This window comes from Mauremys reevesii, linkage group 18 (assembly GCF_016161935.1).
Source record: "Mauremys reevesii isolate NIE-2019 linkage group 18, ASM1616193v1, whole genome shotgun sequence".
Lineage (NCBI taxonomy): Eukaryota > Metazoa > Chordata > Testudines > Geoemydidae > Mauremys > Mauremys reevesii.
Window position 1 is genome coordinate 4723346 of NC_052640.1, and position 25124 is coordinate 4748469.

The 25124-nt window shown below is 47.9% G+C and overlaps 1 protein-coding gene across 1 annotated transcript in view; it reads right to left on the reverse strand.

Moving 5' to 3' along the window:
* Positions 1-25065, reverse strand: part of WSCD2 (WSC domain containing 2) — a 135390-nt gene extending 110325 nt beyond the window's left edge. The window contains exon 1 of the mRNA XM_039505926.1: positions 24578-25065. The gene's annotated coding sequence lies outside the window, so the exon portion shown is untranslated. The remainder of the gene's footprint in view (positions 1-24577) is intronic.
* Positions 25066-25124: the final 59 nt, after the last annotated feature.

Genomic DNA, 25124 nt, shown 5'->3' on the forward strand with positions numbered 1-25124 from the left:
AGCACTGGAATGGGTTACCTAGGGAGGTGGTGGAATCTCCTTCCTTAGAGGTTTTTAAGGACAGGCCTGACAAAGCCCTGGCTGGGATGGTTTAGTTGGGTTTGGTCCTGCTTTGAGCAGGGGGTGGGACTAGATACCTCCTGAGGTCCCTTCCAACCCTGAGATTCTATGATTCCTTGGGGCAGGGACTGTCTTTTTGGTCTCTGTCTGTACAGTGCCTAGCACAATGGAGGCCCAGTCCATGATGAGGGCTCCTCGGTGCTAGGGTAATGCCAATAATAAATAAGAAATTGGGCACCAAAAAAGTGAGACACCCAAAAATCACAAGTCACGTTTGAAAATTTACATTATCGAGGCAAGATCCTCAGCTGGTCTAAATGATGTAGCATCATTGACTTCAATGGAGCAATGGCAGTTTACCCCAGCTGTGGATTTGGCCCTATCTCTGTATAGTGCTAGTAGGAAGGGAGTAGTTTCTATCATAATAAATATTCCAAGAGGCGAGGCTGTAAATATAGATACAAACGACATAGCCATAATACCTGGGCAGATTTGTGGCTGTCAAGCACAGCAATTTTTTGCAATCCCTTTTAAGCTAAGTAACCCGCTCTGAAGGCAGCTTGGAGGGGAGAAGTTGTAACAAGAAAGCCCATTGGTCTCATCCACACCACAAACAGACGGCAGCCCAAACCAGAACACACGCTCCACATATCCATTCCAGGGACGCTGCCAAGCTAAATATACCCCCTGAAATTTTAGAGGCAGTTAAAACAAATCTAACTTTTTTTAAAAAAAAATATTTGATTTGGCCTGGCTTGGGTTCAGAGTCTGTGGGCAACACCCTTTGCCCAATATAGCACTATTTTCTGCTAGGCGGTGGCACTTTCTGTTTTCCATCGGTCTGAGGTTTGTGCAGTATAACTTAGTTCATCTCACATAGTTCCTACTTCAGGTCTCTAGCTAGTTTCCATTTCTTGTGTGCACTCTAAATGGGATCAAACTTCTGTATAAGTCCAGCAGTTCCCTACAGGAGGTGCCATCTGTCTCTTATTATTACAGATGGATCTGAGCGGTAGAGTTCAGTTCTAGACCCGGATCAAAACTTGCTCCGTGTTTAGATCTGGCGGGTTGGTTCATTCCATTATTGAGTGGGGTCAGGTCCCAAGTGTGGCTCTAGATCGAAACTTCTCAGCTATTTAGGGGTGTCTGGATCTGAGATTGTGGGTATTCGCCCCTCTGCTCACCACTAGAGCTGGATGACATTTTTCAACTGAAACTTTTGTCAGTGAAAAATGCAGAATGGGGTTGACTGAAACATTTAGAAAAGTCATGTCCTTGTTGCTGAATTGTTCGTCAGAAAAATAAACATTTTATTTTGACATTTTTGTAAATGATTGTTTGTTTTGAAATTTCCTTCAATTATAGGTTAATAAAAAGTTAAAAATTGCTCAAAATTAAAACAACATGCTCCATTTGACCCCAAACTTTTTTTTCCTCTTTGATTCACTGAACATTTTAAAAGACTGTCATTTTGGGGTTGACCCAAAACCATTTCTTGTTTCAGAACTGTCAGCTCTCTCCATCACCGGGCTTTCAAGATGCTTTTGTGACAAGGGCTTATAAATTCCTATAACTCCGTTCAGCCAAGACTCTCAAAACTCCTTCCACAGATGAATTAATATAGGCTCACAGCACTCATGTAGGACGTTGTATATGAGTATGCCAGTTTTGTACATGGGTAAACTGCAACACAGCGAAGTTAATTCAGATGCCCAGATTCATGTCATGAGCCAGCCGGTGGTATTTTAGGAACAGAACCCAGGAGACTTGTCCCTGCCCTCCAGCCTCCTACTATAACCACTAAAGTTCACTCTCCCAACGTGACGGACACAGGAGATGGGCAATCTGGTTTGGATCAATGATGAGTTTAATCCTTCCCCAGTCCATGAAACCAAAACATTTGATAATTAAAAAGTGTGGGTCAGATTTGGCACTCGTCTCCATTGCTCTCTGGAGCTCTCTTCTCTTCTGTGTTTGTATATCCATCAGCACAATGGGGCCTGGACCCTGGCTGGGATCTTTGGATGCCCCGGTGCTACAAATAAAGAACGACGCCAATGGATGTAAATCCAGAGCATGCCATTGACTTCAGTGAATTTCATTGGTGTATCTGAGAGTTAAATCTGGCCTGGCCCAGGAGAGCCTGTTCTCAGGATAAATGTAGACAAGCATCCAAATCTTGGAAGCCTTTCCCCCTTTCTGTTGTGCAACCCCCCTAGAGCTGTGTGACGTGATGATTTTGGTTAACGGGGACCATGAGATCCTTTCCCAAGGGTTCCCAACCCTTGGTGTTTCAACTTTGCATGAATGCAAAAATTCAAGGTGAAAAACAGTCCAAAACACCACATTTCAGGTTAAAAAATGTGCTAGGTTTCCTCCCAAAGCCAAGCATCAGCTCCAACCTTCAGGACCCCAGGCTCATGTCCAGGACCCCAACCTCCTTCAACTCAAGTTTGCTAAAAAGTTTTAGATCTCTTTGCAGTTCCCACAGTTCATGCTCTACCCAGGTATATCCTGTCCTTTAAGAGCCAGTGTGACATCACTGCAGCACCTCTCCTAGTGTTCATCAGCTGTCGGTGTCTAGCTACCCATGCTTCCTGAAAAAACATAGGCAACGGCATGAACAAACACAGGTGCCCATAAGAGCTGCAGGGGCATTTAAATGCCAACCCCCTTCCTGATTAAACCTCGGAGATTTTCCATTCCGCCCCCGATGGAAATATGGTCCATATGGTTTTCACTAGGCCTCTGACTTTGGCTGGTTGCTGGCTGTGAATAGAGCTGATGAGAGGTCTAGTAAGAGAGGGAGACTCACCCCAAGAACAGCCAAACGCCCAGCGGTGAAGGTACCCCCCTGGGATGTGAGACACCCAGATTCAAGTCCTGATTTGAAGCAGGGACTGGAATCCGGGTTTCCCACAGGCAGATGAGCACCCTCCTCACTGGGCCATTGGCTATTGCAGGGCAGGGAAGTTTCTCTCCCTCCCATTTCCCCCCCTCCCCCCAAAAAATCAAAAAGGTCTCATTTTTGTTGCATATTGGAATAAAAAACAAATGTCAAAGCCTCTGAATTTTTGGTGAAATGGAATTATTTCCCATCAAGCCCTCAGCATGAGCACAATTTCCCAACTTTAAATACTACGAGAGGGCCACAGCTTGTATTCACTAATGTATCTTTGAACTGCTTTATCTGAGAAGTAATTACATTCAGATTAGTATTCCTATCTCTGTATATCTGCTATTGCACAGCTGTTCCTCCAGAATAGGTGCCATAGCAGCTGAAGAGCGGTCGGACTCAATAGCAACCTTGTACCAGGGTCACAGCAGAAGCGAAGTTCCTGAGCCCTCTTATGCAGATCTTCAAAGATGGAAGAGTTCTCCACAGACTCAGATCCTCTGCTTCCAACCGGACAGGTGCTGTCACTCTTTGGATTACCATCCACCCTCAGACTCCTTCAACAGCTCCCATTCTCCTGAGATGGGTGCCCAGATCAGTGACTCCTGGCGGGTCTTCTTAGCTCATCCCTGTCTCAATATGAGCAGGTGCAAAGCAGAAAACCCAGGCAGTCTCCCCATCATAGCACCGAGCCAATTAGTATCAGAATGAGACAGATTGGCCCCCGCACCTCTAGCTCTAAGGCAGTGGGGGAGATCGTTGGAGATGGAAGAGTAGCGTGTCAGCTAGAGACGGGGCTGGAGCCAAAGCCCACTGAAGTCAAAGGGAGCTTTTCCATTGACTTCCATGAGACTGCGTTCCAACTCTTAGTCATGCCTCTAGGCACGTACACGAGGCTGCCACCGACCTCAGCAGAGGTCAGGAACGTGCATTTGAGAGCATATCACAGAGTCACAGAATATCAGGGTTGGAAGGGACCTCAGGAGGTCATCTAGTCCTGCCCCCTGCTCAAAGCAGGACCAATCCCCAAATCCCTAAATGGCCCCCTCAGGGATTGAACTCACAATCCTGGGTTGAGCAGGCCAGTGCTCAAACCACTGAGCTGTCCCTCCCTGTTGGGAAGACGTTAAGGCACGGAGATGTTGGAGCAATCTGCATTCCAGGTGGGCGGCCGTCAGTATCTTACCTGACCCTGTCCAGGAAGAATCACATCATGAAAGTGTAGGTAGGGCAGGGTTAGGAGCTCCAGTGTGTTGGTGTGAGAGAAGAAGCACAACTACACGGGGGTTGTTAACTGGGAAACAGGTCAACAGAAATAGAAGGCCAGATCCTCAGCTGGTGCAGATCAGTGTAGCACAACTGATCGCAATGTCAGAGCTAGCCAGTGGACAGCAAGTGAGGATCTGGGCCCATCAGTACAGCCAGTGGGTGGAGGAGCTTTACTGGCAAGGGAGCAGTTGGAATAGTGAGATCTGTAAATAGAAATAACGGCAAGCGGATTGCCCTCAGTTCTGTATGTTTGGTGACACTGCAGCGTGAGGGTTGCCCAGGTTACAGTGCTTTCGTGAACAATACACATAAGTCAGGTACAGAATTTTCTCATCCAGCCATTCTCATGGAAGCTGTATGTCTAGTGGCTTGGGCTCCAGAGTCCCCGGTTAACAGTTAAGTCCCTTCTCTGGCCCAAGTGCAAAAAGATTTGCAATGGAAAAACCTCTTATTTGGGATTTATTGGCTTGATTTGTAAATCCAGAGGAGGATTTGTCCATCTGCTCATAGATTTTTGCAGGATTTCCAAATCTGTTTTAAGGTTTATAAATCTATTTCCTTGCTGTAAATCAACGGAAGGCTTTAGATTTAAATGAAACAGCAGACACCAGTGCTAACAGGGACGGGGGAGGAAAGGAATTTGTAAATATTCTTTATAAGATTTACTGATGATCTGTATAGCTTACGACTCCGATAGAGGAGACTGCGCTGGGTGTGGTGGGGAGCAGCTGAGGCTCGCTGCTTGGTGAGGAAGGAACCTAGAAGAGGGTTGGCTCCCAATACTTTGGATGCTCAGCTGAACCCTCCTGGGGAACACATGCAAGGCTGGAGCAAGGCTTCATTAACTAACGTCCGTCGCGTGCTTTGAGATACAAGGTGCCGTATTAAATGCACAGTACTGTTGTTGCTAATTATCATGATTTTATTCCCGCACGTTACCCTTCCTTTGTTTCTCTCGCTTTCACGAGGCCTGATGCTACTCAAGTCAGTTATAAATAAACTCTGAAATGCGGGACCAGGTCCTCAGCAGATATGAACCAGTGCCTCTCCCATGGCACTATGCCAGCTTCCACCAGCTGAGGATCTGACCTGATATTCCTACACAGAACAACCTAGAGATGATTTTCCGCTGCCTGTCCACATTGATTAGTTCCACCGACAGATACCTGCCGGAAATGTGTCTCCTCTGCTGTACACCACAGCCTGTGTCAGCGTAAGTCATCTGACAGCTGCCCAGACAATATTTCAGTGCTCGGCTGAAATCACCTCAACATGATCTGTAGCGAATTGAGGGGAGTTCTTTTATTTAACTGAGCGGATTTCTTAAGTTTTAAACGTAACTGACATTGGGAGTTCAATGGTAGCGGATTAAAAATTCAACAGGCTGCTCCAAAGCTCCAGTCCCAGACTCCCTAGATGTGCCTGCCTGAGCCACTGTGTTGGGCTTGTGAAAGGATCAGATATTCACGGCTTTGGAACATCTGACATGGAAACGGTGGCACGAACTCTGCTGCCAACATAATAGCACTGATAAATATTCAGTCAGAAGTAGATGCTCCCAAACTGCCGTGGGGGGCATGAATTTCTCCCCTGTCCTTCTGAAAGCAAATGCAGCACAGAGGATTTCTACTGTGAGCCCTGTCTGAAAGGCGGAAGAAAAATGCACGTTACGCCACACTGCAAAGGAAAAGCACGTAAGTGTGATGGCACAGAAAATAGTCCCAAGATATTGAATTCTTAAATCCATGAGAATGCCAGGGCAATTGTTGACTGGAAAGAAGTCCCAGACTGAAACCAAATCGCAGCCAGACTTTTTCACGACAGGTTTGCAGCAATAACGTCCTTTGTATTGGAAGCAGTGCAAAAAACATTCATGAAATGGCTCTCAGCTAGGGAGAAAGAAATCAGGGCCTACAGCAGGGTTACATCTTGCATTCGAGACTGGAAACAGCATTATTATTAATGATTATTGTTTGCACTGCAATAGTGCTTAGAGACCTCCCAGTGTGTTCGGTGCTGTACAAACACACAGCAAAAGATGGCCCCTGCCCCAAAGAGCTGACAGCCTAAATAAACGTGAGTTTCTGCCTCTGCTACTTAGGGGAGAGGGGATGCGTTGCTACTTCTTTGAGTGCCTAGGGCAGAGGTCCCCAAACTGTGGAGTGTGCCCAGAGGAATGCTCAGGGGGGCGCAGCTGGGGCCCAGGCCAGCCCGCACAGGGGGCAGGAAGGGAGCATCACCCAGCTCTGCTCCTGGCCCCGGCCCTGGCTGCCAGCCCCTGCTGCCAGCCCCGTGCCCAGGGCTCCCCATCTCCGAGGGGTGGGGGGAAGCAGACAGGGGTAAGAGGGGTGCAAGGTAGAAAGTTTCTGCACCACTGGCCTAGAGCACCATAGCGAATGCTTCCCCTCTGGCTGCTACGTGCTGAAAGATGTATTCATACAACCTTTTCCCATAAGATATGTACAGTCTCTGCACCTTGACCCCAGAATTACACAATGTCTGTACCAAACCAACTCCCCCCTTTAGCAGGAGAGATGGAATATTTCATAGCTTCGGCATTTTCTATAGTCTCCCAGGTACGAATTTTGTGCAATAGAATATTCCTCACACACAGTATGCAAGGGGAAAGCACATGTGCCTACACACACTTAGGTAGAAAGTGGCTTTTAGAAAAGAAATGGCCCTAAATGAATACACAGGTGGGTGACTATGGCTGACTCGGTTCATACAACTTGTCGCACAAAGGCTCTTTGTGCTTGCCTTTGCCTTGTTGGGCCTGCGGAATATCAGCTTGCAATGCAAAGAATGCAACCGAGTTTGCTAGTAGGATGTTATTACATTTCTACACCCATAGTAGCAACCTGACACCTAACAAGGCTGCTTAGTTTAGCAGACAAGCAAAGTCCCGTGTCGGACACACACCACCAATGCATAATGAACCAAATCCAGAAAGCTGCTGCCGGTGCACAACAGCAATCAGGAAGTGACCCTAGGAGAGAGCGAACCATTTTTTTAATGTCACTGAACTAGCCCCTCTGTTTAATTACAATACTTCTCTGCTTGATTCTGCAATAGCTTTTCCTTAAGTGTGATGCTCACTCACATGCTACTGAGCGATACCCCCAAAAACTACAAAGAGAGACACCTTTGTAAAACCAGCCAGCCAAGTAGGGCTCATAATCAGTTACACCAAAACAAACATCCTGGAATCCCGGTCATCAAGCAGTAACATCCCATTAAAAGGCAAAGCCATCAAGAAAGTAGAACAGTTCGTTTACCTGGGCAACATCACACTAGCCAGGGGAGACCTCAAGAAAGATGTGGCATTGAGGCTAGGAAAGGTGTCCACAGCATTCACTAAACTCAACAATGGATGGCAATCAAACCCGAGCATTTTCAACTCAGTCCTAACATGCGGCTGCAAAGGCTGGAGATCTGGTAGACGTTAGAGAGGAAACTAGATGCCTTTGACAATAAGTAATTGAAAGGAGAGACTATCACCAACGAAGAGATCTGAGAAATTACCTCCACAAGAGTTGGACGAAAGCATTGGGCACATTTGGGGCATGTACTGCGGATGCCAGCGCGCAGACTCCCACATGAAGCTCTCAAGTAGAAACCAACTGGTGCGAAGAGACAAGGACGCCCAAGAGAAACCTTCAGAAGACCCCCCCAGCAGGGTGGGCAGAACAGTCGAGCTCAACCTCGTATCACAGATGGAAGCAGCTGCCAATGACAAAGAGAAATGGAAGAGCTTCGTTTCACCGCTGTGCTCCACCATTGGCGGGAGTTGCTTACTTAAAGGGAAGCTCTGCCCTGAATTAGCCACCGAGTGAATCCAAGCCTGGCGCTGTAAGAGTACTTTGCTCGCGAGGTGCCCAACCTCAGAAGGTTCCCGGTTTACTTTGAAGACGTATCCTAACACTCAAACACTTTTTCTGAGCCTGTGCAGTCTGGAACTGTGGGATTTCAGTTCTGACGTTAGCCGTAACAAGGACACACAACACGGACGTGTGAACTACGGGATGAAATGCAGGGCGGACATAGGAAATAGATGGTGAAATTCGACATGTATGAAGAAACCGTTCCATTTGAATCAGTCCCATGCTATTGAATTTCTCCAGTAACCCAATGCCCCTCTTGTGCACAGCACGAGACACTGGCTGTGGGTGTGTCTACGGACCAGTTAACCTGGGCTCCTACCTGTTTTTTAGCCCAAACCCTCTACCATCCACACCTGGGTTTGTAGGTGCTTGAAGCCCCGGCTAGCTGACCTGGCTCGGGGTATGGGTTAGAGCCCAGGCTCCCATATTACTCGGGCTGGAACCCGCCCTCTGTGAACTTAGGACACTGGCTGAGTCACCCAAATGCTGATCGCCCTCCAATGCCTTGCTCTGGTTCCCTCCAAGGACAGACAAGTTTTCCCAGAATGGTCTGGGAAGGAATCCTAGAGCGTCTCAGTCCAAAGAACCCTGGGATATGCCCCCAGACCTCCAAGGGGAAACGCAGAAACAGCGAGGACATAGTAGACATAAGTAGGGCCTTGTCGAAGGGGATGCTCCCAGCTGGGTGAGGCTAACCCGGCCCTGGCTAAATGCAGTGGGAGACACAGCAGGGTGCCACGGTGCATGCTGAGGACAATGGACCTCCAGCTGTTACTCATTCACGCAGGAAGCAGCAGGAGAGATTTGCTTGCCATGGCCGGTGGGAAGAGATGCAAAATCAGCATCTGCTTTGAAAGCTTCCAGGCACCTTTGTTGTTCAGGTTATACTGAATTTTTCACACCGCCCCCCTGTTCTCTAGTTTGGACCAGGACTGGAGGGGAGGTGCTGGTCTGCTACAAGGCTTGTTCTCAGGAGATCCAGCTCTGTAGGCACCAAGGGTCCCATTAAGGATCCAAGTTCAGCTATGAAACATTAACTAAAACGACTCGCCAACCTTCTGATGTGCAGCCCTAGTTGGGAAATAGCCCCACTGACCTACTTACCCAGTCAGAGAAAGGAAATCGAAATATAAAGGGCCAGTTTCTCCATGCCGCTGCAGCTGATCAGTGCCATTGTGGCAGTGGCAAGAAGCCATACAGCTGGATTCCCATTGGGCTGGAAGATTGATATAGTGGCTCTGTGCAAACCTATCTCAGTGCCCTGTGTAGAGGGGGTTGCCGGAGGTTGGGGAGGGGGTCCCTACACTCCAGCAATCCCCAGTAAAATCCAGAACAGCTGGCAGCTAGCACAACTGAGAGTGCTGGGGGATTGGTCTTTGCACACGCGATCCTTCTTTGAGCTAAGCTGAGCATAGGGCCCAAAGGGTGCATGCCAATCTCCCTTTCCGTGCATTCTAATTTGCTTTGCAATGGGCTGAACTTCATCAAACTACCTACCTGCCCGAATGTCTGGGTTTGTCTTGTGTTCTGTTCCATTGCCTGCAATTCCATGCAAGCACTTTGCATCCTGCCCTACGATGAATGCACCTTGCAAGTGCAAAGGTGGCTCATAGAGGAAAAAAGAAAACAGCCAGGTATTTCCAGAACTGTATACAGGTTACAATGTATTCAGATCAGACGGTTTAAAACAGCCAGGGTAATGGTAACACTGAAATCACTGTAATAACATAAATAAGAATGCGTTCATTTACAACTCATGCCAGGGCACCGGGTAACTGTAGACCGCCCATTGTGATGTACCAATATATTACTGTATTTCTATTTTAATTACCCAGTAACAACCACAAGCTGGTGTTATCTGACACTTTCCATTAGTGTTATCTTAGCTTACAGGACTTGGGTTTCCTTTAACAGGGCCTGAAAATGTTTCTGGAAAGAGCAGAGAGCCTCTATCATTTTCTAAGAAAGGCTAATTGCATTAAACTAGCAATCTTCCATCGTGCTGCAGTGAACAATGTATTAGATCAATGTTTGTTTTCACTAATGTAAATGAATAACCATAATACTAATATGATATTAGCATGTTGGAATCTGAAATTGCAAATAGGACAAGTCTCTCTGTCACATTAGCTGAAGACCAGCCTTCCTGCTTTCTCCAGCAAGCAGCAGAGCGGAGCCTCGTGTGTCCAGATTCTCCCCTGTTGGAGAGGACAGTGCGCAGGTCTGTGTTCCCCAGGCCTGTTTTCACTTGCCCACACAGCAGATACCTCGCCGTGTCCGCTCCCCCAGCACGCCTGCCTCAGGAGCGAGGTGCACTCTGGGATGGAAGTGGAGACCTGCTGTTTGTTACCTCCCTGTCCCTGGGATGGCATATGATTCCCTGCAAGGGGGCTGCTTAGACCCAGATGGGGGCTCCTCAAATGAGGCAGCTATTCAATCAGATGGGCTGTCCATCTGCATTTTTACAGGCTCTGTGGTTGTCGTGGTATCTACTCTGTAGTCCCTTTAGAATCTGCATGCATGCTGCATTACAGCTGGATCTCAATTGGTAGAGACTGTTGCTGGTTAAAGGATACAGACAAAAATAGCATTTTGCAGAGTTGCCCCTAGTATTTCTTCAGCTTTCTCTTGTCAGAAACAGTTTCGCTTACCCAAGCTAAAAACTCCTTCGGTGAAATCCTGGTCACATCCAAGTTAATGGGAGTTTTGCCACTGACTTCAATGGGGCCAGGATTTCAGCCATGTATATATACAAATCCTGAAAAAACAGCCTGTGGGACCTTTCTCTACAACGTGGAATCAGCCCGGTAACCAGGTGACTCGCCCCTTTAGGCGATTGCAGAACAAGCCATGCCTGGGAGTGATCAGGGTGATTGCCCTACAAAGCACAGCAGAAGGCTGCAATGAAGGGGGAAAGCCTCGCTGCAGTTTGCAGAGGGAGGAAAAGTCCTGCAGGGAAGACCCCAGGACCAGGGCAGTTGCCCCAGGCAGGGAGGATAGGGCGAGATCATGACTAAACAAGGGAGGGACTGCAGAGCTCTCCAGGCAGCGAGGTCTGGGAGATACCTGTTGTATTAATTTAGATGGACTAAATGGCCCAACATAACCCAGTCACGGTCCAACATTAAACAGTGTTTTAGGGGACCCCAGCCTGCTCAGCACCATAGAGTCGGCTCATATCTCCCGAAGAGCAGGGCTCATCTCGGTATTGTTAGCAGATGTCCGGTTATATGGATGGTAGATACCAATGCAACTGAATTTCCACACTGCCAAAAGGGAACAGATTCTATCTAGATCTAGGTATGTAGGTTGCCTCATCACCTGAGCACCTCCCAATTATTAGTGTATTTATCTTCACAACACCCCTGGGATCCCCATTTTACGGACAGGTTACTGAGGCATAGGGTAGACTAGGCCTGGAATACACTAACAATTTAGATGGACAAATTCGCACCCCTGAGCACGGTAGCCTTGCTGAACTAACCCTTGGTGTAGACGGAGCTCAGCCAATGGAAGCATTCTAGCTACCGCCGCTCAGGGAGGTGGATTACCTGCAGGAATGGAAAAACCCCGTCCATCGCTGTAGGATGCATCTAGGCTATGGGTTTGCTGCAGCATAGCGACGGCACTTCAGCAGCTCCCATAGTGTAGACAAGCCCTAACTGACTTGCCAAGGGCATAAAGGAAATCTGTGACTAAGCCAGGAATTGGACCCTGGTCTCTTGAGCGCTAGGCCAATGTCCTGCCGATACGACCTAGATGGAGACACGGGCCCAGATCCTCAAAGGTGCCACACCCATTGATTTCAATGGGAGTTAGGTGCCTAAATAACTTTGAGGATCTGGAGCCTGGTCTCACACTTAGCCAGTGCATTAGGCCTAGCAGCGGAATTACTGCCTGGGTCTCCAAGCAGCTGGGGAGCACAAATATCTCATGAGCTCCCACATCTAGACGCCTCAACACCAAGGCCACAGCACGAGTCTTCGCTTTGGAGTGACTAGGTTCCATGTGTATTAATCAGACACCTACGCATATTTCAGCTGTTTGCTGTATATGGATGGTTCAGAGAACACCACGCAGGCAGCGTTCAAACGGCCAGGGGGAGATCAGAGAGACAGCCCTCCTCCCTGACGGACCGACATCCACAGCAATGGAACCGCAGCGGATATCCCAGGGAACCCATGGCAGGTAAGATGATATGGTGAAATTCCTGGCTGCTGCAGTCCCAGAGACCCCTTCAGCTATCTTTCAAGGAGAGGATGAGCAGAGGCATCCCTGTTTAAAGGTGATGTAAAAGTCTCAATGCGAGAAATATTGATGCAGAATGGCAAGCTGTGTTGCATCAAAGAGAGAATTTAGATTGCAGCAAGCAGTGGGCGGATAGAATGCTGGACACGTGTGCAAGAAGTCAAGGCACAAGAGCGAATTCCTACCCTTAAATGAGACAATCAGCACACAGCAGTGAGGCATGCAGGCAGGTGGGAAGGAGGTTTATCTGTGTGAGATCTCACAGCCAGATCCACTCGGAGAAGAGAAGGCAAACACCTGAGGGGACCTGGCAACCTGGGAGACGCCTCTGGACAGATTCCTTTGGAGAGGCAGTGAACAGTGCATGCTGGAGGGGTCTGAGTCACTCAGTCTTCCCTCAACAGCCAAGGAAAAGAAACCACTGGAAAAATCAGTGGAAAGGACAAGGGGCTGGCAGAAAACTGTGGCGAGAGACCAGGAAAAGAGCTGCCCTCATCCAGCAATCATTGCTATGAAAGAGGGGTGAGCCCAGGAACCAGAGGATGCTGGGAGGTGACATTGGTGGCTGAGTCATCGCTGACTCATGGAGAGCTCCAGCACTCAGAGGGGTGAGTCTCTGCCTGTTTGCCTGGGCCAGGAGGATCAGAGGAACATGTGCAGTAGACAGAGTACGTTAACACTAGGCCAACTCACAAGCAAGCCTCTTACACAGGGAGTCAGGACTGTGGTGGACACAAGGTTAAACATGCTCTTTACTGTGCTAGGCACCCAAAGCAACGCCCGTATAACGGGCTCAGGTGGACTGGAAGCAAGAGGATTAAGAGAGAAGAGCCGGCATTTCCCCAACACAACGCCAGAGCCAGCCAGGCAGAAAAGAAAATGGCAGGCTGCATCAGAGCCACAGCAGGCAGGGCCAGGCCACAGGCTAGCGGAGGAGGAGGAGAGCACTTTGGGGCAGTGTCAGCACCCGCAGCCAACCCACTGATAGCAGCAGGGTGGGCCGGAGCCCAGCCATCAACCAGGCCGCACAGCACCATGCGCCTCTATATGGTTATGTGGTAGGCCCCAGACACCAGCTGGCTTGGTCGTTGGCCTAGTCGGCAGTAATGTCTCTGATCTCTGGCCTCTAGCACTCAGGTTTGGCTAAGCGGGTGTGGGACTGGCTAGCCCCAGGTTCCCTGCAGTCTGGCTTTATCATGATAGCACATCCTGGAGGCCATTACACATCATTTCATTGTGTCATCCCTGGAGCGGAGATTGGCAGACATGGGCTTCCCTGGTGGGATACTCATGAGAGGGCTGGGGTACACACCATGGGCAAAGAGTCACTGTACTGTGTCTCCTCAGCCTCGAAGTGAAGGAAGCAGCCATAGAGATACAGACCAGATCCTCAAAGGTATTTAAGCACCCACTGCCCATTGAAAACAGGTGGAGGATCTGGGCCCCAGGGCCTTCACCCTTCGGCTAGGGGTTTGCATTGCCTGTGGCCATGGGCAGGCTATCTGGCTTTGAACAGCCTGCAGAACCCGAAGGTGGGTTACTCTTCAGTGCCAGACAGCTTGAGGTTTTCAAGACTTCTTGCTGCAGTTTGTGAGGGATGAGTTGTTCACTGAGCTGGCTCTGCTGGGAGACAGGCTACAAGAGCCAAAACAGCTGACATCAGACTGCTCCCCAGGCTGCAGCGCAGACAGATCCTTTGGTTAGATGTGTTAAAAGAGTTGAAAGCTAGAAGGGAACTGTCATTGTCATTACTGAAAACTCCCCAGGACACATTTTTCTAGGAAGAGACGGCAGCTCTCCCAGGGTCTGCTTGACTATGCTCAATTCCAATTTCAGATATCTGAGCAGTTACAAAAAGAAAATTCTGTCTTTGTCAGTTCATCACGGTCAAGTTTCTAGCAGAAGAACTGATTGTTCTATGGAGATCACACTCTGCAAGAGTATTGCCAGCTAGAAGGACATGATGGTGTCCTTGATTTCTATGTGGTGAAACCCAAGCATGTCAGATGTGGGCAAGACCTCGATGGTAGACTTTCTGCTCGCTCCTTCAGTGCTGCTGAATGAACCTCAGCCTTTAGTTGCAGCAATGCTGAACACCTCCAACCACTCAGAGAAACCAGGGATGGGAGGTCAGGGTATTTTCTCAGTGTCAATTGATTATTGTACGCTGTATATGCCAGTCTTTGAACAGAGGCGGTGACCAATGGCATGCAGGCAAACCTGTCAGCCCAAACAGCAGTGCTCAGTTCTGCCCCAGGAATTGACTTTAGTTAGATAGATTAAGGCAGAGAACAAATTCCCTTGCAGTTTGCAGCAACGTCCCCCAAAAAATCTACATCCCCACATTAGCAGCGCAACATTTCTTTGAAGACTGAACATTTGCTCACACACTAAGAAAAAGAACATGTCAAATTATGTGTAAGAGTGTCCCCCGGTGACTCCTCGCCATGACACTAGAATTGGGGGAGGGACAAAAGACACCTTTGTCCCCTGCCATGATTGCACCACATGCTCCTTGGGTCCACCATAGAATCAGGACCATAAAGTAGTGTAATATCGTGTGTATTAGAAAGAATGAGGCAAAACTGCATTCTCTAAGAACGTAACAATGGCCAGATTGGGTCAGAGCAATGATCCCTCTAGCCCAGTATCCTTTCTACAGTGGCCAGTGCCTGGTGCTTCAGAGGGAATGAACAGAACAGGGCAATTATCGAGTGATCCATCCCCTGTCGTCCAGTCCCAGCATCCGGCAGTCAGAGGCTTAGGGACACCCAGAGCATGGGGTTGCACCCCTGACCATCTTAGATAATAGCCACTGATGGACGTATCCTCCAGGAACATATCTAGCTCTTTTTTTAACCCAGTTCTACTTTTGGCCTTCCCAACATCCCCTGGCAATGAGTTCCACAGGTTGACTGAGTGCTGTGTGTAGAAGTACTTCCTTTTGTTTGTTTTAAACCTAGTCATTTCATTGGGTGACCCCTGGTTCTTGTGTTATGAGAAGCAGTAAATAACACTTCCCAATTCACTTTCCCCACACCAGTCATGATTTTATAGACCTCTGTCATCTCCCCCCTTAGTCGTCTCTTTGCCAAGCGGAACAGTCCCAGTCCTTTTAATCTCTGCTCACACAGAAGCTGGTCCATGCCCCTATTCACTTTGGTTGCCCTTCTCTGTACCTTTTCCAATTCTAATACATCTTTTTGGAGATGGGGCGACCAGAACTCCGTGCAGTATGTGCGTACTGTGGATTTATACAGTGGCATTATGCTATTTACTGTCTTATTTATTATTTGCTCCCTAAATACTCTGCTTTCTCTTCAGATCAGATACATCTTTCACCAGATTGTCTAAATAGCCAAAAAAAAGGAACACAGCTCAAGCCCTCATTCAGGAGCACCTACCTCCCCTACAGCTGGATATAGGTGGCCCCACCTCCCAAAAACCCACTTGTTTCGGTTCTTTTCCCAGCCTCTCTCTTAAACCACACGCACCTGTGACCCAGCAGACCAGGGTCGCAGGTGACCTAGGCAGCGTTGCCAACTCTTGCTGTTTGATCGCAAGTCTCACGCTTGATTGGATGTTTTTCTGAAAGCCCCAGTTTCTAGATTCATGTGACTAGGTGAGACTCTCAGCTGTTGTTTTAAATAAAGGACATTTCTAGCCCAGGGAAGCTTTAAAATGTGATTCACGTGCATCCTAAAGACTGAGAAATCAGAAAAGGAATAAAGTGAGCCCCAATTTTTTTTAATTTCTCATTTTTAAGTCAATTTCTTGATTTTTGGAGGCCTGACTCATGGTTTTTTAATGCTTGGAGTTGGCAATACTGCAGCTACGGGGTCACCCAATGAAATGAATAGGTTTAAAACAAACAAAAGGAAGTACTTCTTCACACAGCACACAGTCAACCTGTGGAATTCATTGCCAGGGGATGTAGGGAAGGCCATTCAGAACAGCTTGGACCCGGCCTATCAAATATTGAATGCTCATAATAATACTACCTAGCTTTTATGTAACACCGACAGACCCCGGTCACCTGTGGGAGGGATTCAGCTCTGCAGCTCTGGAGCTAAACACATGAGCCTCTTCTGCATGAGCCAAAAACCCCATGGCTCTTAGCTAAGGCTGTAACAGACTCTTTAATCTCGAAGTGGTCTTGGTGCCACTAGAGGAGACAGAACATCACACCCAAGAGGTGTGCGGGTTATACTTGCATAGGCCTTTTCATCTGTAGATCTCAAAGTGCTTTACAACGGAGGTCAGTATCATTTTATAGGTGGGGACACTGAGGCATGGAGACGGGACATGACTTGTCCAAGGTCATGCAGCAAGCTAGCAACAGAACCCCGTAATTCTGCTCTCACCACTAGGCCACACTGCCTCACGGCAAACTGCCGGCAAACAATCTACAGACCAAGTCCTTTTCCCAGATACTATTTTCAAATAACAAATAAATTCAAGATCTGGTCTGATCTTCTCTTGACAAAAAAAAAAGGCACTTTAAAAAAATTCATCTTGAATTAGTCCCCTCCATTGCGATACATCTCTAGCCTGCAGTATAGTTAGGCTGCAATGATTACCACAGGTGTGAACCTTGCCCAAGGCTGTCGGACCAACTCTCCCATTGGATTCATTATTTAGACTGCTCTCTTTCAGGCTGGCTGTTCTTAACCTAGCATAAGGAGGCATTACAGTGTCAGACTTTCTGGGAATGATGCTTTCCTCTTCTGCGGCCTGGCTGATCAGAGACACTGGCCGAAGCAACTCCAGTCTCACCTGGCAGTAATTCAGCCTTAAAGAAAATGTAAGGGGGGGGGGCCCAGAACCCCAGTCCCCTTGGTCCATCTGATCAGCTGTTAACACGTTAGGTGGGGTGGGGGACAGATGCCTATATCAATGCTCTACCGACTGTCTCCTGGGCCTTTTATGAACAAAGTTCCATTCATCATCCAGGGGCGTTTGAGTAGCAGAGACTTCAAAGCAGCTGCTTGTGGTTCCCAGGCGACAGGGTCAGTGCTATGTCTCAGGACTGCTCTGAAGTACACCAGCTGGCTATGGCCCAGGAGAGGCTGTTCACCAGCTGGGAACCACCAGAGCACAGTGGCCTTCTGCCCTCTGCTCCGACCCAACTCTCAGGCCAGCAGCTGGACGGGCAGGACACCAAAGGAATCCCCAGCTAGGAAGATCTGGCTGCTTGCATCACCAGAATGGCTCTAGCAGAGGAGTGAATCTGACCCTCAAAGTGGAAATGACACCTGGTTATAGCAAGCAAGTTGAATACAAAGATGTACTGCTAGCATCGCCGGGGTGGATGAAATAGATTTGTTTTTTAACTAGGAGCCAGGGCCCATTGCTCCCATGGCATTTTTTTGCTGGGTCAGCAGCTTGCTTGCGTTTAGCAGGCTGCAGGAGAGAGAGAGAGAGAGAGAGAGAGAGAGTGGCCTTTATCTTTAACTGAGGGTAGGTAATGTAGAAATACAGGCAAATAGAGCTGGAAAATGGAGGTCATTCTAGCCTGGCTTGTTATCCCTTTTTCTGGGTTAATGGACACGTTGCTGGATTCTGAGCCATTGCACCATTCCTCTTGCAAATCTCCTTCTTTCTGTCTTAAAATATCCAGATAGAATTCTGGAGTTTTTCAAATTCCTTCCTCCCTACAGAAAGGGAACAATTTGGGGGGTTATTTTTGCAGGACCTCAGTGTTATTTGATGCAATTCACCCCACAGGGCACACAAACCCCCTTAATGCTCCAGGTTTGTAAATACAAATACTGGCAGTTGTCTTAATGATGAAAAAATGACAAAGTCAAAGACAGATTCTTATAAAATACACCTGGATTCATAGAATGTCAGAGTTGGAAGGGACCTCAGGAGGTCATCTAGTCCAACCCCCTGCTCAAAGCAGGACCAATCCCAACTAAATCATCCCAACCAGCACCTTAAAAACCTCTAAGGAAGGAGAGTCCACCACTTCCCTAGGGAACCCATTCCAGTGCTTCACCACCCTCCTAGTGAAAAAGTTTTTCCTAATATCCAACCTAAACCTCCCCCACTGCAACTTGAGACCATCGCTCCTTGTTCTGTCATTTGATACCCCTGAGAACAGTCTAGATCCATCCTCTTTGGAACCCCCCTTCAGGTAGTTGAAAGCAGCTATCAAATCCCCTCTCACTCTTCTCTTCTGCAGACTAAACAATCCCAGTTCCCTCAGCTTCTCCTCATAAGTCATGTGCTCCAGCCCCCTAATTATTTTTGTTGCCCTCCGCTGGACTGTTTCCAATTTTTCCACATCCTTCTTGTAGTGTGGGGCCCAAAACTGGACACAGTATCCAGATGAGGCCTCACCAATGCCGAATAGAGGGGAATTATCATGTCCCTCGATCTGCTGGCAATGCTCCTATTTATACAGTCCAAAATGCCGTTAGCCTTTTGGCAACCAGGGCACCCTGCTGACTCATATCCAGCTTCTCATCCACTGTAACCCCTAGGGCCTTTTCTGCAGAACTGCTGCCCAGCCACTCGGTCCCTAGTCTGTAGCAGTGCATGGGATTCTTGCATCCTAAGTGCAGGACTCTGCACTTGTCCTTGTTGAACCTCAACATATTTCTTTTGGCCCAATCCTCTAATTTGTCTAGGTCCCTCTGTATCCTATCCCTACCCTCCAGCATATTCCTATAACACATACCTGAACACTTGGTTCTATTTTATATAGGTAATATGGGGGCTAGATATGCAGCCAGATCCTCAGCTGATGTCAGTGGTCATAGGCCCATCAATTGACCTATGACAATTTATACCAGCTGCAGATCAGACACTTGCTGTATAGATATCAGGAATCAAGGAGCAGCACCCTAATATGAAACTGATGACGAAATACTAGTCTAATTTGTGGTACTCACTTTAAGACCCAATGCTGGTCTTAGTCAACATTTGAAATCAAGTCACTAATGTGTATCTAAAAATAACATTGTTTTATTGAGCAAATGGTGGGCAAGTTGGAGTATTGGACTTTATTACTAAGGGAGGGGAGTAAGCCATTTAATGGAAGGTCCAGTAGAAGATTTTGGAAGGTTAATTCAGCTTCCTACCAGGTAGTACATGATAAATCCCTTTCAGTAATCATTGAAATGTTCCTCCTTAAGACTGCATGTGGAGGTCAACTGAGTGGTGTCTCCAATTAATCCCCAAGCATCTCCCAGTGCAAAGGAGACAAAACTAATCTCACCTATAAAACCACACTTCTCCAGTTCTCAGACAGAGTCTTTCCCCGGATTTCAGTAATCTAGGATTATGCACAGGACTGTGCAAGCAAAAATACCATTTCAAACAGGAGACATTATTTTTATCAGTGTATTTAAAACTAAAGTAATCGGAAGAAGAGTTTCTTACAGAATAGATTTTTCTTAAAAAAAAAAAAGAGTATTTTGGCTACAACTGGAGTGTAACAGATCTAACAACGTGTCACGTTGCCATCAGTTTAAGGACGCTGTAAGTGAGAGTCTAGTTTATGTCCCGTATTTTTGTTGTTAGAAGAGATTCATGATGGTGATAAATCAGAAGATTTGATGGTGCATGACCCTGAAAGGAAAAGCCATCACTCACAATGACATATTGATGAGTGGTCTAATTGGGTTCTTTTGCTAATGAACGGGTTCTCTTGCTAATGCAATTTAAAATGTATTTATTTGAGATACAACATGAAGAGAGAGAGTGTGCAATTACTGCACAAAAAAAGAAATTTGTTATTAAATATATTGTAAGAAATCTGCAGCCACCACAGAGCCTTATATTTGTTACTGTGCTTCACACCAGGGATCGAACTCCTCCAAAAGTACCCAGCCCTGCTCTCTGATACCAGGGACCTAGGTGAGCAGTTCTGATTGCCTCCAATAGAGGGCTCCTGCATGTTAGAACGTTGATCACCTTCTTTTCTTGGTAAGCAAAGCACCTGAAATCCACTGGAGTTCAAATCTCACCTCTACCACCATTCCAAAAACTCTGGCCACACCTTTCAGATGGCTTCTAAATGAGCCCTATTTTTGCACTAGAAGGTTGCACACTGTAGTGATGGTACGGAATTGGGCCTCTTTGCTAATGCACAACAAAATGGGGAGAGAAGGAGATCCAGTTTTGGAGGAAATTTGTGTTTTGTACGACTACTTCTGACATCCACTAAGTTTGGATTTCCATCTCATCTAAAATACAACAACTCCCACAGCACAGTGCCAGCTAATACCACATTCAGGCTTTTGTCTAGTACTGACTCAGACACATCCTGGATAATACGTGGGATTTTCCTAGCGGTCTCCTATCCAAGCATTAACCTAATCCACCCCTACATAGCGTAGAAGATTTACCAAGATTAAACTTTTCAGTGGCAAGACAGTAGGATCTGTGGGCCACCTTTTCCTATGGAGTGAGGTGGGGTATCGAGTCCAACTCCTGGTGACTAGACCTTTATAGCACCCCAGGCTGGCACTACTGCAACATGCAATCATCATTTATTAAATCTAGATAAGAGGCCACATCCACTGCCTGGGTTCCATCAGCACGGAAGGCCTCTGGTAGTGCAAACTGCATTTGGAAGGGAGTCACGGTAACCCCGCTTTTGTGGGGGCCCTGAAGCTGACTTAGGCAATGCACAAAGCAGCCACGGTACCACAGGGAACAGTTAGGTCATTGCATCTCCTCAGCAGCTTCCATCAGGTGGGTCCAGCTGGAGATGAAAGCTGTTCTCCTCCAGCAGAAGGCAACAGAGAGATTGTGGCCGGGCTCCCCCAGGGAGTGAATTCCCCTTGTCTGCAGCTGCTCTTCAGATACATAGAGGTGCAAATTTGCACCCACAGGGGGTACTCAAGCCCTGCTTGTGTGTCTGAGCCACCTGAGAGTTGCTGTGAATCCTTTGCAGCACGATGTGATGTGCTGGCGGGATGCGACCCAGAGGGGCGCTTAGCAACTGACAGTTTCTTCTCCTGATTTGTTTATTTAAGCAAAGCAAATTTGTTCTAATTAGAAATCTTTATGCCAAGGTGTTGCTCTGTATCTTGGGCTGCCTGTTTCCCGATGCACTTAATCAAATTATACCTGGGCTTTCAGCGTCCGTGAGTTTATTCAGCAATTCCTATTAAATTGGGGCTTCTTGCAAAGAGGAGCTGGAAGAATGGCATGGGAGAGCGCAGCGGCGTGCCGAGTGCATTTGAGAATCGCTTCGAGTAGTTCCCGTGCAGCACTGACCAAAATTAACTGGCTGAAAAAACACCACTTTAGAGCATTTGTCAATTACAGTCAGGCAGCAAGTGATGCACAGGCTGCATGGATTATTCACTTTGGAAAATGAGTATGTCCAGGAATGCTAAGCCACAAGGCTCAGCCAGGACCAGCTGACTGCTTTGCAGGGCACACACATGGACACAAGACCACCAGGCGGCAGACTGTGCGTATCACATATGCAGCCCCCTCTATATCTGTCCAGGGACGGGCATATACATGAGTTTATATACATTTGTACCAGGGACGGGCCCAAACGAAAATCTGAGCTCAGACGCCTCTAATCCCTGGAGAAGTTCAAATTCAGACCGGAGCATCGTGCCGCTGTCTCTACAGTGGAGCAAACCAGAACCAAACAAACCTGAAATTTGGGGACACAGACCTGGATCCAAACACAGTCGCTCAGGCTCACCTCCAGCACTGTCCAAATTGTGCCAGAAGTTTTCTCTCCTCGCTGACAAGTGACTTTAACTTTAACAAGCCAATGTGGACAGCTGGGCTAGTGGCCAGGCCCTGAACTGCCGTGGAAGCAAGGGGTGTATCTAGCAATACGAAATGTATGCACGTCCCAGCCAATCTACCCCCTTCCCACTCCCTGCACCGCACCCTAGAGTAACACGCTAATGCATCCTACCTGGGCATTAACACGGCAGCTGCCGGTTATTAAAGAGGAGTCCAGGGCTGATTCTGATAGCTCATTTGCACCAGCGTTCCATTCACTTCAGAGGACTTACTCCAGATAGACACCAGTCTGAGTTCAGAATCGGGCCCCTAATGTGTTAATGAAAGGCCTGATGAAGACCAAAAATTAAAACCGTTTGTTCGCCATGAGAAGGGTCGCGCCCATGCAAAGTGAAATTGCACGTCCCTGCCTGCAGGCCCTCCCCTGCCTCCGCCCATGTCACAGCCTGGCACCCTGGGCTTCTGCAGGTGGAACTCTACCTCCCCATCTCATGTCTGCTCACTACAACACGGGAGGAGACTAGCTGCCTTCCTGCTGAGTGCGAGAGCTGGGATCCCAGCTCCGGCTGTAGCACATGGGTAAGTGGTGAAACGGCGAGAGCAAATGACAGAGAACGTGAACCCCCTTGATCCCTATTTGGCAGTAATTGATCAAGGCTAAAAATGTCCAGGTGGATCATACACACAGGACCTGAAGCCCATTCTCTGCGGGGAGATCAATTGTCACATCGCAGAGTCGGTCTCAGAACATGCAGCCCCAACCATCAGACCTTGCCTTAGTGTTTCTTGGACCAGCCACAGCTACAGGGGTAACTCCTGAAGTCCTTACGTAGGCAAACCTCCTCTCGAAGCCAGTGGGATATGGCTGGAGCAGAAATGGTGGCAGTTCACCTTTAGGGAGAAGATGGCCCCGTGCCCCATGCCCATGCTGGGAGTGAAGAGGACAAGGGTTCATATCAGCACAGCTTCCCGGTGCTTTGCCCAAAACTTGGAGGAGACTGTTCTTTCACGGCACAGTTCCTGCCCTCTCTTGAGCACTGAACTGCATTTGCCATAAATAATAATAACCGTCAGTGAAAATCCAGGCTGGAAGGAGGCGAAAGTCAGGGATGGCAGATGAATGCAGGACCAGCCAGGCATTTGCAATGTAGCTTGTCAAGCTAGATTTTTCACTAATCACACAAAAGGGGCTGCCTATTAAAACAATAGCTCAGCAAAACTCTAATGGGACTTAGAGGGAAAGATTCTTCCATTTGCAATAAGAGCAAAGGGATTAACCTGGGATGATGCTTCCAGACAGGCGGTCCCTGTACAACCCTGTTCATGTTTGTTAAAATAATCTGAGCAGAGGCAACCAGCAAGTGGAGAACCAGTCATGCAATAAGGAGCAATTGGGACTGGAAGGGTCACTGAAGTGTATCAGACATCTCATGCTTCCAAGGGCTCCAGCCGGCTTTTTAAACATCTCTGCTCTCTGCCCTAGAACCTACGCCCTCTCCCCTCTCCCCAGTCGCATCCCTTCTCCAAAGTTTGCCACTCCAAATATTTCAGTTCACACCCTTGATGGGCTTACTGCATTTGCAGAGAAAGTTTATGAAATCGTGCCCTGTTGGAAGAAGCAGAGACTTCCTTTTATTTATTTATTTTCTAATCTTAGGCTCAAGGTAACCTTCATATTATTATTTAACTCTCCTGCTCACTCTCACCCTTTTTCTTAACATCGATATTTTAAAAATGCTAAGAAGTTAGCCTGGATGCAGAATGAATCAGGAAAGTTCATTTGAAAGGATTACCAGCTTTTTCCAATTTCCCATGCTGCAAATGTTCCTGCACAAAGTCTAAGGAGAGAGATTTTTTCCCCCCTTCTCCTTTTTAAACCAGCAGAATACGGTGAGAAATCACGCTCAGTAATAGAATTATTAACAGCTCCCTGCAAAGGATTTTAACCCCTTCCGAGCCAGGAAGCTCTCACATATTGATTTAAAACTTCATTACACAGACAGCATAAAACACTCATTATAGATTAACAAAAGATTTGTCTCCTCTCCTTTCCCCACTCCCAGCTTTGAGAAGCAGAAACAGACACTCAGGGTCATTTCCAGTGTGGGGGGTTTTTTTTGTTTTAAATGGGGACAAGTGGGAGTGGAAATGCAATTGTCTGTCCATCATTTGTCACGCTCTGCGTTTTTAAAAGGTCCTGAAAGCGTCTCCCATATGGCTAAATGCAGATGGGGGAAGATAACAGAGCAGATTCCCATTCCAAAGAGCAGTTTACTGGCAACCCAAAGTGAAACTTTGTCAGTAACCCTCTGGCCTCTGGTAATCCCTGTAACCCGTCCTCTCCTGCTTCCCCCCAGGAGCCTTATGTACATTTTGGGGGGCAAAGAATCTGCTGTTAATGCTTTCAACATTCAAAACAATACTAATTAGCCACCTCTCCATCAGCCCCAGCATAACCAGCCCCCAGCACCGCTCACTGTACTCCCCTTACCTGAGCACTGTGCAGTCCCTGCAAAACTCCACAGAGGTCAGTTGCCAGGGCGCCAGCTTCCTCCCCTCTGGGTTAAGTCCACGGCTGCTCTGTGTGCCCCCTGGGTCCTTCCAACAGCATTGTGCAGTATCTGCCTTTCCTAGCAGGACCCTCTCCTACAGCAGCTCGCCTTCCACCCGCCGCCCTGGTCAGAAGGGCATTCGCTTTGCGTTCCACCAAGGAGGCGGCAAAGGAAGCATGTGCAGGAGGGAGAGGCCGTCCCCCCAAATGCAGCAGCCCCAGCCTGTGCGTGTGTGTCTCCAGTGAGGATGGCAGTGCTGAAGTAGCTGTCACTGCAGTTCCCCCTCATGCAGCCCAGAATCTCTGTCCATCCTGCGACTCCTGCTTTCCCCCCAGGATGCTTTTCATGTCAACCGCTGCCGCTGATGCCACTGGCTGGGGGGGAAGAGGGGAAAGCCTGGCCCTGTAGCTAGGATTCCAGCTACTGATGCGGCTGAGGCTCTCTGAGCTCCGTTACTTAACATCTCTATCCAGCTCTCCTTGCTGC